The sequence below is a fragment of the Odontomachus brunneus genome, unplaced genomic scaffold (assembly GCF_010583005.1).
Source record: "Odontomachus brunneus isolate Ranch 3 - 2012 unplaced genomic scaffold, Obru_v1 Obru_scaffold_050, whole genome shotgun sequence".
Taxonomy (NCBI): domain Eukaryota; kingdom Metazoa; phylum Arthropoda; class Insecta; order Hymenoptera; family Formicidae; genus Odontomachus; species Odontomachus brunneus.
Genome location: NW_022639500.1, coordinates 1,934,235 through 1,944,982, shown reverse-complemented (window position 1 = coordinate 1,944,982; position 10,748 = coordinate 1,934,235). Strand labels below are relative to the sequence as shown.

The 10,748-nt window shown below is 30.8% G+C and overlaps 1 protein-coding gene across 2 annotated transcripts in view; it reads left to right on the top strand.

The window, feature by feature from the left end:
- The first annotated feature begins 305 nt into the window (after positions 1-305).
- The window catches only part of LOC116845249 (PE-PGRS family protein PE_PGRS33), a 26,654-nt gene continuing 16,211 nt past the window's right edge, over positions 306-10,748 (top strand). The window contains exon 1 of one of the 2 annotated variants that reach the window (XM_032817724.1): positions 306-462. The gene's annotated coding sequence lies outside the window, so the exon portion shown is untranslated. Of the gene's footprint in view, positions 468-10,748 lie in introns of both variants that reach the window. The other variant, XM_032817722.1, reaches the window with a different exon arrangement.

The window sequence follows — 10,748 nt, the reverse complement described above, 5'->3', positions numbered from 1 at the left end:
CGCCGTAGTGGCGTGTTGTTTTATGCTGCCAATTTCCCCGTTGCAAGACTTTCCTTCACGAACGAACGGCCGAACGGCCGAGCGTGTGGCCGCTCCTTGCCGTTATTCCGGCACATCGTTGCGCGCCGCGGTATCAAAGTTTCTATCTATCGGCAGCGCCGCGAGGCAACCATTCGGCAGGCTTTCGCGAGCCATTTCGGCAGCGCCTCCGATAACCGGCGAAATTCGCCAGGACCTCGCCACTTCCCGCGCGATCGATGATCAAGAGGACGTTCGCGGCAAAGGTCGCGGTTGCGAGTGATCGACCGCTCGGGGCGCTCGCGAGCGAGGGTCCTTTGAATGTCGCGCGTCGGTGAACTGTTACGTGAGGCGTGTTAGCGGATACATCCTCTGCGCGGCTTTGAGGTCAGCGAGATCGAGAGCTGTCAGCCTACTACGAAGAAGCGCGGCTTTCTGTCACAGGTAAGGTAAGTGAAGCATAATACATGAAAGGAATTGCATCAATCGTATCAATTGTATGAATAGAATTGATATAATAGCGCTGCGACCGGAGTGAGAGCTGATTTTTCTAATCTCTCGGTAAGCTAACAGTTAAATCACCTGTTTATCCTTAATTTGAATGAGAAACAAAGACAAACATATGATTTAATTGTTGAACCGTATTAATAGTCGTTACTTGAAACTTGTTCCACTGTGAGATACTCAAACTTGAATTTAGAATTTTTTTAGAGTTGGAGTTTTGAGTTTTCTATTTTTGAATCAGATAAAATATGCAACATAATATTTGTAATCGCGATTTAGCTGGAAAACGTACATCTGCCTTTAAATTTTAATCTGAGTATTTCATTGGAGGTAAGTTTCAAATAACAACTGTTAATATGGATTTTAATTAGCTTACTAAGAGGTTGGAAAAATCGACCCTGAATCTCTTCAATACAATAACAATGTTGTTGAAACTATATATGCAGAAATATCATCTAGTCGAAAGGTGATTATATTGAGAAAAAAATATCTGAAAATTTACTTACGTGATATAAAGTTGATTTTTGTGAAAAATAAACTTTTATCCCATGAATAAATTTCAATAATATTGCTATTGAACCATGGAGATTCACTCCAACGGAGCTGTTGATCAATTCTATTTATACGACAGCATCTTTCTTTCATGTTGTAATATTTAAAAATCGAATAAGAAATCTCTAGAAACTCTGCTCGATGAATATCTGTTCAAATAAGCAAAATGACCGAAATCTGCGCAGTCATCGGCGGTAAACTTCTCGATTAGCTGGGAAGAATAATCAAGCGAAGCCTGGCTAATCGGAAACGTGAAATTTTGCGAGGTCGCCTGTACACGTGATTGCATACTTAACGCGCGAAACGTCACGGATTTATCGTTAATCGAGAGAAATCTCGACAGGAGTGTCAGAAAGAGCAGCGGACAAGTCAATATTCGCGTGCATTTAACTCTCATGTCTTCAGAATTGTGTATACCGCGTAACCGTTTATTTATTCGAGATCGTCTATACCTGGTACTATTCTTAAACTGTTCAAATAGCATTTTCGCGTTCTGCTCTTCTGTCAATAAAATACGAAAGACTGTCGTAATGTTGCACGCATCGATAAATATGCGTAACATCGGTATATACATGTTACAACATGGCGTCGTTTCAAGATATGTGCATGTCTATAAATAAGTCCATCTACACACTCACTTTTATATAAGATGTTCATTATAACGATATCCACTCATATTTTTATTAATTACAATGATCGGAGCGGAAAAAAAATCTAGATGAAAATAATCAGTTTTTAAACGACAACAGAATACAACAATAAAAATTTCAAGAACATTTTTTTCATAATAAAATCAAGGCCTTCACTTTTCTAGATAAAACCATATCTTTTCTCACCCATAGTGTTATAAAAAATTAAAACAAATAATAAAAAAAGCATATTAAAATAATAATGAAGAATTGCAACAACGTATAACACAAGTATGCAGAAACCTAAATCGAAATATCTTAATTGATGCGACGTATAAAACTTTATTATAAAGAACAAAGCTTTGTGTCGCAGAAAATGGATTAGATTTCGAATAATCTTGAGCACTTAACATTATTCATTGCATTGTACTTCAAACATTATTGTATTGTAAACTTTTATCTGTATTTTTACTTAAAGGTTAATAAAAGTAATATTATGAGTTAATATTCAATTTCTTTTTAATCCTTTATATAATACTTCAGATAAAAAAGATATAGTTCCATTAATAAAAAAAAGTGAAAATAAACTTGATTTTTTAAAAAGAACATTTTTGAAATTTTTGTTATTGTATTTTATTGCCATTTAAAAATTAATTAATTGCATCTAGAACTTTTCTTATTCGACTACTGTAACTGATAAAAAAGTGTTTACCGTTACAATGAACACCTTGTATATTATTAAATGCGCATAGTAATGCGTATTTGATGTAAATCTTTCTTTTTGTCCATACGCGGCACCGTTAAAATGTTCTTACGACACATTAGATGCAACTGATCTAGATGTTATCGTATTCCTATTGTAAATCTTTTAGATTTGATATACATGCACTAATTACGTACGTAAGAAAGACTAAAGAAATGTTACTTACATACTAGTGGTGTTAATGTTTGAATATCTGTATACTTCAAGCATTACCTATTAAATTTTTCTCAAATCAGCAGAATATTTTTTCGAGAGAATATCAGGATATCCAATTTATTCTTATTATCACGTCTTTTTATTTATTCTTCAATTTATATATAAAAATAAGATAAAACACTATTACGTACACCAGGAAGATAATGTTATCTTCTCTTTCAATTTTCGACGATTATCTTCATTGAAATTCTCCGAAAGAACTCTATCGCATGTGTTAACAACAGAATCCACAAGTCGAGAGGATTATATAACGACGTATTTTTATTCCTGCTGGTTGCACCTAAGAAAAGACATAATTTAAATACATATTTCGGGCAATGAGTCACGTCACTTTACATAAACTTGCACCTGTGTCTGGGAGTGCGTGACTTTGCTCCTCTTTGTACTTCCCTTCCGTAGGAAGACTGTCACAGTGCGTTACTCTCTCTTTCATTGGAAAGTCATCCGGCGTTTCTTCGCCGGAGTTGAAATGCCGCGTGCGTCTATTCGCACGATCGCTATGTGGCGCCACTTCACGAGCACTGTCTGATAGTCTGACTATAGAGTACATTTACTACTTACGCGGGTAAAGTCCATGTCTAAAGTTATCTAGAGTATCTAGATTTTTCGTCAAAGGCAATAGACAATTTTTTTTCTCCGTTTTGTATCTTCATATTTTTGTTTTTTTTTACTCACTGGAAAACGCGATTTTGCAATTAACCATAGTTATGTAAAAATGAGAGATTCAAACCACAAAATTATGATTTTTGAATTTTTGTTATCAACGAATAGTTTATAATGTATTGTTTATAGTGTATAGTGTATTTGTTTATAGTGTATTTTATTGTTTTATCTATATAAAAAGATCTAAACTTTGTTGGCACCTAAAATTAATTTTAAAAAGTTTTCATTTTTTACAAGTTGCGTCTTTTTACCATTACATACATTATATACATTTTTTAAAAGTTAAATTTGTCAATGAATATCCTTAAAGAGAAAAAATTGACCATACTTGACTTCTTAAATGATTGCAAATTGAGTGCCATCCATACTTTTTAAATCATGTATCAAATTTTTATCTTCATTTTTCTCGAAACATATTTTATATGAGTTAGATCATTCTCGTATATGGCGAATTCCTCTTCGATTCTCGACTTTATTGACTCCAATTTTTGTAGCAGAATCTTTTTAATTAGAGCACAAAGAAGTTTAATTTATAAATTGTAAATATATCTATATCATAGTACAAATTAAATTAACATATATATGACCGTTAATTACTTTACTTAACATTATTAACTGCCTCGTTAACATCATTAATTGAAAATGATCTAAATTCGTGGTCAAAATGTTTTGTAATATATCTTTATAAATATTATTAATATTAATACAGAAAGAGAGAGAGAGAGAGAATAACATATAGAAAAATACCTATTGCAATCGACTCTGGTAATATTAAAGGAGTATTCTGCCTTATTGAATCAGAAGAATGTCTGTCTTTAAAAATTTATGTAAGGAAAAATATTGCAGCAATTAAAGATGCGGTTTATTTTTATAAGTGTATATTAACTTACGTAGATTGTAATAGTATTTTTAGTTATATCGCAAGTTAATCTAATGGATTATATGCAGATGACAGTAAGTTAAAGAATTGCGACATGTACATTTTGCGAAAGTAATTGAGAAATATTGATTGATCTGAAACATAAATAGAAAAAAATTTCTTAATTATATTTCTTAATTATATTAGTTTATTTATTTATATATTTATATATTTATATATTTATTTATATATATATTATTTATTTATATATTTATATATTTATATATTTATATATTTATTATTTTTAATTATATTAGTTAGTATATCAGTTGAAATAGAAGTAACATTAAGAACTAAAAATTTAGGAAATAGCAGCCTTTTAAATATTTTTCGGCTAAAATTCTCACTTTCCTTTGCATGTAAAGCAAAACTATTGTCAATATTGTTTTTATCATAGTTCACTTTTTGTAGAAACATGTTTTTTATAAGCATGTCAAATTAAAAAGTAATATCTTTAATAGTATTGTAGTTAGCATTTCCGCAAATTTGAAAAGTGTGATTTCGAAAAATCCAAATAGAAAATTTTTAATATTGTTATTTTGTGTTTAATTATAGCCTTCGACTACTTGCATTTAATCAGCCATTCCGGAGCCATAGATTATATCCTTTACCTTTTCAAACCAATCTTCCTTAGCAATCTTTTCGTCTTTATGAACTATTCAAGCTTGCTGTAATTTATATCTTAGCAACCTTCAATCATTCAGCGTCGCGCTGATTGGCAAAAATTTTAACTTGAGAACCAATTTTTACTCCCAACATCTTCATAATTTTTAATAATAGTATAAATTCCTCAAGAAATTCTGCAAAAGTACAGTCTGCTAAAAAAGCAGTTTCTTGAATTTTGAAGTAGAAAAATATGCTTTGGAATGAATTGTTTAATGCAATTGTTTTGGATATAGACAAAGTTCTAAAACATCGCTTCGATAAATCTTGGAAAAAAGTTCTTCGTAAACCGTTTGAACTTCCTTCTTACCCGCACGTTTTGTTTCATCCTGCACCCGCTTCAATTTACATCCTATAGTTTCAATAAATATTCAAATTTGCATTTGCAGTTTTACAAGTATATTCTTAAGGCTTCAAACTTTTAAAATATGTAAAAAAAATAAAATTCAATTTTTTTAATTCAACAAAGTAGAATACCTCTTTAAATAAAATAATTTTACCTATAAGGACTTTTGCTGTTATTAGTGAAAAAAATGTTTTAGTCATAAAAGTAGTTTAAAAACATTTTGATTTATTACAGACTCTTTTCACTGCAACTTTACAGATCTCATGTGTATAAATATAGACAGACAAAGATACTCATGTTGTTATTGTGAACCAAAAATTATAACGCAGAAACAACGGCTCAACCTTGCAGCTTTTTATCAGCAAATTCAATTAAACTTATATTTGGATCAGAATAAGTTGCATCGCACCAATACCTATGTTTACCTAGCTTATATGGTTTTTTTTCTTTTTTTTATTTCAATCAACGAATTCTCTTACATTCTTCTTTTCTTCTAGTTTTGTTTATTTTCGACATGGAATTAAAACATGCGTCGAAGTTAACGCACCGTTCTGACAATCAGTTGAACGATAAAATCACATTATCGCAATCCATTTCAGAAGACCTGAATCCAATGCCACGTAACGCATATAAATAGCGATCTTAAGCGAGCGGGAGCGGATTCGATTGAGCAACTGTCCTGAAAAAAAGTCGTAACTATCAATACAGAACCTGTGCGTAGAATAGTTCATAGCTGCTTCCTTGCAGGTGTCGGGGCACAATGAAAGCAGCGCGAAGTGCATTTCTAAATGCATAAATGTATTTCCCTGAATCACTTCTCGATGTGAAGGTATTTTATATATAAATGCTACATACACGCAGTGAATATTATATAGTTTCGTTTCGTAGAAATTCTATTCAATTTTACCTAGTGTCTTCCAGCAGTGCCAAAACAGAAAACATTTCGTAATTTATCTTTATAAATGTTATAAATATTAAATATTATAAAATCTAGAATAACATATAGGAATATGAGGAACGCAGAAATATTTTTAACAACATACTATACAGTTCCTAATATAAATAGCGCATACAATATAAACAATTCTTATGAAATATAAAACGAAAGGATAACCAATTAAGACAGTGTACCGATATTTTTAGCTCAGTTACAAAATTGTGTAGAAATTTCCATAGCACAATTCTCTTTACGTGTGCGTTAGCATTGCAATTCGCAATGAAATATTACGCGACGGCTTTATTTCACTTCTGCGAGTAATTAAGAAGAGAAAATACGCGCGAGAAATATAGGTTGATTTAATATTAAGGTCAAAAACTACGGCATCTTCAGGATTATGGCCAAGGTGAAAGGAGAGTTCGTCTTGATTAATCATTGCCAAGATCAGATCGGTGAAGCATGATAATTGCGCGTAAAATACGCCTCGTACTTAGGTATTACAATAATTAATGGTAGCAAAACTAGGTATAATTAACGTTATAGTCGGCGCACAGGAAGCGCGTTTCCTCAAGTGGCCATTCCACTTTGCCACTCAACCGTTCAACTTCTACTAACGGATCATCAAACATTATAATTAGATCCGAGACGAAGGATGTCGATACATTGCATAATCCTACCAATCGACATCGAAGTATTCAAATTTAAACACAGTTTAGAAGAAAATTCGATGAACTCTTACCTGAACAAATGAAACATGTTTTGATTAAAGGAAACAGAATTTTTGGTTCTTAGAATTAGGTTCTTGGTTCTTAGGTTTTTATTCATAAAAATTGAGTTAGCTTTGATAGTTGGAAAAACATTTCTATCTTATACGAATCGTTGGAAAAGATTCGTTGAATTAATGTAACAATGAACGAATTAAATGCATTTTAACCGAAAGAAACTGAATTTCTCATTCTTAAGACTGAATTTGGTTTATAATAGATGATTCTAACGCGTTTTTGGTTGAAGGAAATAAAATTTCTGGTTCCCAGAATTGACTTTTGTTTATAAAAATTAAATCAGCTTTAATAGTCGAAATATAATTAAGAAAACATCTGTATCGTATATGAAGAAAAAGATTGATCGAATTACTATGACAATGAACGAATTTTAACCAAAAGAAACAGAATTACTGATTCTGAAAATCTAATTTAGTCCATAATGAATTTGGTTCATGATGGTCAATAAATAAACCGTTTTGGTTAAAACAAATAAAATTTTTGGTTTTTAGAATCAATATTTGTTCATAAGAATTAGATCAACTTTGATAGTTGAAATATAATTTAAAAAACATTTGTGTCATGCACAGAGAAAAAGATTGGTTCAATTAACGTGACAGTGAACCAAACGTATTTTGATTGACAAAAATAGAATTTCTGGTCCTTAAAATCAAATTTGGTTAATAAAAACTATTATGTTTATTTTGATCAAAACGCATTTAATTCATTCATTATCGAATTTATTCAACCAAATTTCTTTCTCTATGATGATCTGCGTTCAGTTATTTCTCAATAGCCAAAAATCTGACTTTTGTCCGACAAATATTTCTTTAATATGTAAAACAAGCAGGAGGAATGGTCCAATTTGGAGAAACTGTCAGTTACGTAAGTGTGACGATTCCCCTTTGTATGTGACAGCACGCAGTAAAATGAGTCGAGAAAGCGAAAGAGCCGAGCGCAAGTCGCCAAGCTTCAAAATCACGCAATCGCGGCCCTAATATGCATATTACATATGTGAATTCTCGCAAATTGGCCAATGCAACCAAACGACTTGTGGATTGTGGTAACTAAGGTAACCTCGACTTTTCCGAAGCTGAATTAATCTTAGATCATGTGCCATTGGAGCGCGCGCGTTCAACTTTGACTGAGCTGACTGCTATTTCAGATTGATAAAACGGTGGATATAACGAATGTAATTGAAAGTGAACCAGGTAGCAGCTCCCACGCTTACAAATGTTCGATATCTCCTTTTCTAATCTCGAAAACAGATGATATCATAATTAAAAGCTTAGATTATATCATCGCTTGCGCGCGAAGCGTGACCATCGAGATTAGTCGACTAGCAATAACAGTAACAATAACAGTCATAATAGCAATAACAGTAACAAAAGTCCAGATATTGGTTGTCTCACGCTTTTATGCAATAAATTTCGCGAATAATCATTATTTTGCCGCTTTCTAAGTCCGTGAAACATTTTGTGAGAGTACGAGGCTCCTTATGAAATGACTAAATTCACGAAGATCCTGATTGAAATACATGACCAATTACAGAATAGTTTGCACACATTTTCCCTAATGAAGTTGAAGAAGATTCAAGTTTTCACAATTGCGGAACACTGCTAACGGGTTTGCGCAATAGTAGGTCATAACAGAGGAGTCAAAATAATACACTCAAAAAGAAAAAAATCCTAAATACAAGGTACTATTTCTTTAATTGCATGTTCTAAGCAACAATTTTTACTAAAAGAGTATTCTTCTTCTAATGAAAATAGACTATTAATTGAAAATCTGTAAAAAAATTGTGATTTGTGTAAAAAATTATTAAATTTAACATATTTTACATGTTCCAATCTATTCACTCTAATTTTTGTTAATTTAATACAAGACAAATATGTAAACAAATAACACTAATATATGTAATAATATGTCGAAAATTAACACAAAAATATAACACTCAACACAGAATAGCCAAAATAACCCAACGACAATATGTTAAATTAACATATTTGTATCATACTCATATATATAATATATATAAGTATTATATAATATGTTACATATATAAGCATATTAAAAGTTTAACTCAAATTTCTACACGGGTCGATTTTAATATAAATACAAAATGTTTTTTTTACCGTGTACTAGATATTCTTTCTTCCTTTCTTTTGAAATCAAAAGGAATATGTTCATCTAAAGTAGAAAGTCTTTTACGCACAATATGAAAGACACAACAAGCAATTGTACTGTTAAAAAGAGATAAAAGATAAAGTTTTTTTTTAACTTTAACTTTATGATAATTTCTCTTCAACTTTAAGAATTGTGTTTAGAATATTTTCCATTTGGTTTTAGATGAATCCCTCTTAAGATTATATATAAGAGCAAAATCCTCTGAAATTCAAAGAATCCCGCTGAGAATGATTAAATTTTATCGAATGCTGTATACGAGACATCTTACGTTATAATTGCAACAGAGAAGAAAACGTAAGCATATTTATTAAACATTATTATGTTCTTATGTATCAGTAGAATAGAAGGTTCATATGTACACTATGTATTGTCACTTCAGCTCCTGTCAAAACAAATTACCAAGCAAGCCCGTCAGCAGTGGTTCGCAATTGTTACAACTTGAAACGTTCCTAACTTCATTAGGAAAAATGTGTACAAACCATTTCGTAACCGACTATATTATCACGAACATAAAAGTTGACATACTTTTTCTTAGAACGCAGACGAGTTCTAATAGAAAGATTTGTTTTTGAGAAATTTTGAAAAGATACTTTCATAAACTTTCATGATCGTTACGATGTGAGACAATCGATGATGGAAACTTGATAATTTTTTAATTACATTTATGGAGCAAATATTGTATTGAATTAAATCAATAAAATAAATTTTTTATTATATTAACGTAATAATACATTTTCAAAAAATTACTCTCAGATTTTCATATTACATCTTGCATGATATGTTATTTTGAGTAAATTTTGACATATTCTTCCGAGTATTTTTATTGCAAAAAATAAAGTGTTCATTTTATGTTATATATATAATTTAAAAGCCAGAAAATCCATCCTAAATTTCAAATAGAACCAATTAAGTTGTGAATAATATTACTTGTGGATAAACTGAAAATGTTAATCAATTGACACACACATACATATATATACACATACATTTTTACATATGTGTTGTATTGACATTAAATACGATATAAAAATTTCGGTATTTCGGTAAAACATTTCATGTATGTTAATGTATTAGGTAGCTAAAGAATCATATTAAATATTCTCATTTTTGTGTTCACATTATATAAACGAAAATGCCCCATCTACATTTTATAAAAGTAATTTTAACAAAGCTTCCAAATTTTTAAATTATTTTTTATGTTATATTCACCTCGGTTTGACTTAAGATCAAACTATTATAATAAGCAAATATACAAAGAGTGCCAATTAATTCATATTTTTAGTTCATTAAGATGGCTAATGAATGTTAACTTTGTTTCAAATTTAGAAGACTTTTTAGAACACAAATAAAATTGATATTTTATTTTTTATTTTATATAAATGATTAACAAGGGCTCTTAAATTACAAATGGCAATACAAAAATGTATAAGGATAATAAGCCAAATTGCAAATTGGATGCGAATAAAATATTTTAATAAAATATGAATCAGTACGATAAAGGATTAAGGGACGTTTCTTATATATGATCTCTCTCTCTCTCTCTCTCTCTCTCTCTCTCTCTCTCTCTCTCTCTCTCTCTCTCTCTCTCTT